General features: G+C 33.1%; 1 non-coding gene and 1 pseudogene across 1 annotated transcript; one reads left to right on the top strand and one right to left on the bottom strand.

Annotated features, from left to right (window-relative positions):
• The first annotated feature begins 703 nt into the window (after positions 1-703).
• Positions 704-2,103, top strand: LOC148193361 (putative clathrin assembly protein At1g25240 pseudogene; annotated as a pseudogene).
• Positions 2,104-4,400: 2,297 nt separating this feature from the next.
• Positions 4,401-4,473, bottom strand: TRNAR-UCU (transfer RNA arginine (anticodon UCU)). Its single transcript has one exon. It is a non-coding gene; the product is annotated as a tRNA-Arg (tRNA).
• Between the last annotated feature and the right edge of the window lie 1,209 nt (positions 4,474-5,682).

Below are 5,682 nucleotides of genomic sequence, written 5' to 3'. Positions count from 1 at the left end.
GATTTACTTGAAACAACATATATACACTCTTTTCCTTAAAAATACACTCTATTATTTCGTTTTTAAATATTCATCAAAATAGGAAAAAAAACAACTTTATTCCTTTCATATAAAAAAAATTAAAAAAAAACTACAGTAATTTTTTTATTACAAAATGAAAATATGAATATAGAAACAAAATATAACTTCTGAAAGATCACAAAAATAGGAAAATAACGAGCTGTCCATGCATTATTCTCGAAATTATTATTATTATTGTCTCAAAATTGATAACAAATAGAAGTCAATGCATTATTCTCGATATATTATTATTATGGTCTCAAAATCGACACTTGGATCCTTCTGAAGAGAAAACGTGGCAAGTGCCCAGAGCTTGAATGTGAAATTTGTGACAAGCTGGAGACGATTCACAAGATTCCATTTTTGACAGTTGACAACAGTGCACGACGGTAACAATAGCAACAACATTAGTAATCGTTAATAATTCAATGAAAAAATAAATAAAAGGGAAATTACATGCATCGTCTAAAGAAGCTTCGAAATTAAGGTGGTTTTAAGGATAAGCCACCTTCGTAGTACGCGGCATAACAACCATTGACGAATTCCACCACAGCAATGCCCCAAAATACAAGGCGAGACAAACAATATAAGCAATTATGTGAAGTTTACAACACAACATGGTTGGACAAATGGGTTGTGTACACCTTCAACATGCTTCCAAAACTATAACCAATCTTCACACCTTACAAACCAGGTGAACAACACAAGGAAAAGCAACAGACTCCCACAACACATTCTTGTTCTTCTTCTTCTTGTTGTCGTTCTTGCATATTGCATTGCAAGATCACAACACAGAGAAGATGACGCTGTGGATCAAGGCCACTGGAGCGTTGAAGGATAGGTACAGCATCTGGGTGGCGAGGCTCTTACCCAGTGGTCCATGCAGGAACCCTGATCTTGAAATGGTCATCATCAAGGCAACAAGCCACGACGAACAATGCATGGATTACAAGAACGTTCAGAGGGTTTTCAAATGGCTACGCACCTCGCCCTTGTACCTTCAGCCTCTTCTCTACACTCTTTCAATGAGGATGGAAAAGACTCGTTCTTGGGTTGTGGCACTCAAGGGGTTGATGCTCATTCATGGGGTGTTCTGTTTCGATCTTCCCGCGGTGCAGAAGATGGGAAGGTTGCCGTTTGATTTATCGTTGTTCAGCGACGGACACATAAACCCTAACAGGGCCTGGGTTTACAACGCGTTTGTTAGGGCTTATTTCTTGTATTTGGACCAAAAATCAGCGTTTGTGAGGATGGAAGCAACGAGAGAGACCAAACGTGGAGGCAAGGAGAAGGAAGAGAGCCTGATGGAAGAGCTGCAGAGCTTGGAGAAGCTTATTGGTTTGATCGATTTGCTTCTGCAAGTGAAGCCCAGGAGCCTCCGCATGAACGTGGTGCTTGTTCTTGAGGCCATGGATTGTGTCATGGACGAGGTTTTGGAAGTGTATGAGAAGTTTTCCGCTAGGGTTCAGCGAGTTGTGGAGAGAATACTCGACATGGGTGGGGAAGAGGAAGCTAGGGTTGGTCTGGAAGTTTTGAGAAAAGCTGAATTGCAAGGGAACAAGATTACTACGTACTTCAACTTCTGTAAGGACATTGGTATCCTTAATGTTTCGGACTGCCCTGAAATTGTGAGGGTGGATGAGAAAGACATTGAAGAACTGATAAGAATCAGAGACGGAGAAAAGATGGAGAGTGATGAAAGTGATGAGGAAAATGGTGTTGTGGCGTATGAGGATAATAATTGCAGAGCCATTGTGAGCTTTCTGGAGACGAAGCAGACGGATTTGAAGACAGTGATCACAGACCAATGGGAAGTGTTCGAGGATGATTTATTAGGTGATGTTACGGATGGTGCAAGTGTCACAGCAAATAACCCTTTTCTCGACTATTCTTTCAGCCTCGTACCGTATGTTCCTGTTTCTAACAATTGTGTTCTTCCCGATTTAATTGTTTTGTAGCAAGTACACATAAATGCAGGTTTTATTTTCAGCTTCTCATAAGGTTTATGGTGATATGCATTCAATGTATTTTCTTAAAAGAAAAATAAAATGAAATGATGGAGAATAAAGTCTTTCTTTGTCTTTCTTTGTCTTTCTCATGACTGCAAAGTTGTATTCAAGCAAGTTCAGAAATATGACAATTAAATTTCGTAATTTAATCAGAATTTAGGATGATGTGTAGAGAGTTGGCTAATTGGATGTATTGTCATTTTAACTTTAAGGTCTTAAGGATGCATGTTGTGGTAACATGTACTCCCAAGTATTAATTGAACTTTCTTTTTTCTAAATAATGATATATAAAATATATGAATTGTGACAATACATGAGTGTTTTACACCTAATTAATTTCGATTCTCCATTATACCTGTTATAAGTAGAGCAAAGATTCACTCCTATTGAGTTTTTTTTTCTTTTGTTTTCTTTCTTATATCATATTTTACATACTAATTAATAATAACAATAATTTATACTTAAATAATAAAATATGAATTAATATTTGTTTAAATTAATGTTTTAATTATTTTTAGGGTGAGAAATATTTTAAAGGTTAAACCACTTTCCCAATCTCTATTTCTGTTGGGTTTTCTCAAATAGTTCTCTTTTAAATTGGGTTAACGAGGTTAACTTTCAGGTGATGTGTGTGAGGTGGAATCATTAAATGATGTGACATATTCAAAGTAGGTTAGTAAAATATATAATTAAAAAAAGGGGTTTTCTAAGAATTGAAAGCCAAATTAGGATTCATCTTCAACCTTACCTTTATCATCTTCAACCCTAGCGATTAATGCTCAGGGTTTACCATGAAGTTAGGGTTCATGAAATCCAAAAAGTTTCTGAAATATGAAATTAAGCACCACCAAATTAGGGTTTATCAAAATCAAATTGGGTTTGAGATTAAAGACGCAATAAATAACAAATTCATAGAGTTCTAGGCATCCCACTCTGCCCATCCTGTTGGGTCGATATGGTTTTCTATCGACGATTGCATCACAATAGTCCTGGAATACTTCTTCTATAAGGTCGACCCAGATAAGTTTTGATGGAACTTACAACAGTCTTAAGATCAGAACTCGGTGTAAGGTTACATTGTTGAATTGAAGTTTCTATATTTTGGTTTGGATCTTCTCTTCCTTAAGCTATCACCATATTCTTTTGGTTACTCATGGACTTTCAGGACACCAGGTTACACTTTTGGAACACAACAACGACATTTCCAAAAATGAAGTCCATGGTACTAGTGATGATAGAGTCTCTGTAAAACTACCTGTTGGAGTATGCGTAGAGAGTGTCTTGAAAGGCATACATGCGACAACGCTTTATCGCAGATTGGTTGGCACCTACGCGAAGAGCCACCACTTGGTGTTTCGTCGACCCCGCTGTGTTCTGAAACCATATGTCTTGACCCATAAATCCATCACCCATAGAAGCTGCAAAACCCGTATAACTATACGTGGTTAGTGTTCAAAAATTCAAAATGTCCTACTCATTTGTGTCTTATTGTGATTTAGATCTTTAAACATTCAATCAAAATGGTAACTTCACTTATTCAGGAATCATTGAAACATACTTACATCAAACATAACATATAAACTAGAAATATATGGGGAAGAGGATTTAATGGAGGTGCGAATCGGTGAGATTGAAGGCAAACGTGAATTTGGGACAAATTGTGATTAGGGTTCCTAAGTTTGTGAAATTTAGGATTTCTCTACAGGCTTGTTGTGAGAGGCGATTCATTCAGGGTTGATTTTTGGGTTTCCTTTCAGAGGCTTGATGCATAGTGAAGAAGATTTTTGGGTGATGCACATGGAAGAAGATTTTTGAATGATGCACAAGAAAGAAGATTTTTGGGTGGTGCTTCATCGTATTGGAGGATGACCCTTTTTTTTAATTTTTTAATCAAACATTTTCCACCTAAAAGGCTATGCTCATTAAATTATTCCAACCATTGTGATTTGGGTTGCAATATGTACTAGGGAAATTTGTAAACTAATTTTTGAGATTATGCATATTGAAAATACTCAATTTCAACCAAATAAATAAATTTCTTTTAAAAAAATAAAAATATGTCATAATAAAATATTTTAAAATTTTTAATTTTAGAGAAAAATATGATTTTGATAAGTAGAGACAATATTCATGATAATAATTAGAATGAATAATACGTACGTGAATTATGAAAAGGAGAAATTTGTAATTTTACTTTAATTTTATTGTAATGGACAGATTTTGAAAATATTATAAAATATGGATAAGTCGTACTAGTAAAAACTTCACTTAAAGAAGTTGCGTTCCATAGTACACTAAAATCGTTATTCAAATTCAAATCATAAAAAGCAACACGCCCAGTGGGACTCGAACCCACAATCGCTTGATTAGAAGTCAAGCGCCTTATCCATTAGGCCATGGGCGCTTTTAATGTTAGTTTTATGATTAGTTTATATTTAACAAATAAGCATACATAAACAGAGCTTAAATTTGCATCTTATTTGTTTTACCCATTATACCATCATATATTTTCTTTGTTAATATAAAAATGTAAAAATATATGCATCACACAATTAACATGAATATTTATATACAAAATAATACGCATAGAATTATTTCGCTTTCACAAATACAAACTTAAAATTATTGTAACAAGATGAACAAATTTTAAATATATAATTTCATAACACTTAAAGATAAAAAAATAATAATAAAGAATTACATTAAATTATAAATATACCATCATAAAAAAGAATTAGAAAAACACAAATTGTGTTGACTCAGTTATAGTCATCATCCGCTAGTTTCATCTTTAATTTTAAGTCAAAAAGTATGAGATAAGGGTGAATTCCATGTCAATTTGTAAATATATATTAAATGACGGCAACTAACAAAGCAACCATAACGAAGAAATGTTAAAGTCATAACCCATAATTTCCTCTGATTTTAGAAACTGAGTTTATTGGTCTAACAACTTTAATGAAAAAGTGAAAGTGTGTTGAACAACTAAGTAAACGAGAAAAACTTATTTATATTAAGCACCTTGCTTTAACTTATCTTTAATTCTTCCTTTTAGGTACCACTTCACTAACTTTTTAGGTCATTAAGTTGTTTTTCTTAATTTCATAAATTAGTGATTAATGAAAGAAAATATTAAGCTTAACGTATATTTAAAATTTATTTTCAAAATAATTTTTTTAAATTAAAAAAATGTAAATATATTTCATAGATATAACCTAAAAAAGTTATCACGAAAAGTGTAAGCTCGTTTTCTCCTTTTTCTTTTCTTTCTCTTCCCTTCTTAAACTAGCTTTTTTTCACATCTTTGATGTTTAGTTTTTTTTACCCCAAATAATTAATGTTTTAGAATTAGGTTGTGTTTTCTGTTTGTAATGTATAAAGTTTATCGTTTTTGTTCTTATAATTTTTAAATAATCTTTATATTCACGATTATTTATATAATTCTAATAAATATATTTTCTTTTCTGTTTTTGTAATATAAATAGTTTCTTAATATGAACTCGTTCTATTCTAATTTAGACTAATCTTGACCCAACCTAGTTTAACCTTGTTTGGATCCAAATTTTCTAATCTAAATTAGGACATATTCGAACTACTTTTGTATGAACTAGGT

This window comes from Vigna umbellata, chromosome 9, assembly GCF_029865625.1.
Source record: "Vigna umbellata cultivar VRB3 chromosome 9, Vumbellata_1.0, whole genome shotgun sequence".
Classification (NCBI taxonomy): domain Eukaryota; kingdom Viridiplantae; phylum Streptophyta; class Magnoliopsida; order Fabales; family Fabaceae; genus Vigna; species Vigna umbellata.
This window is presented reverse-complemented; position numbering and strand designations above follow the sequence as displayed.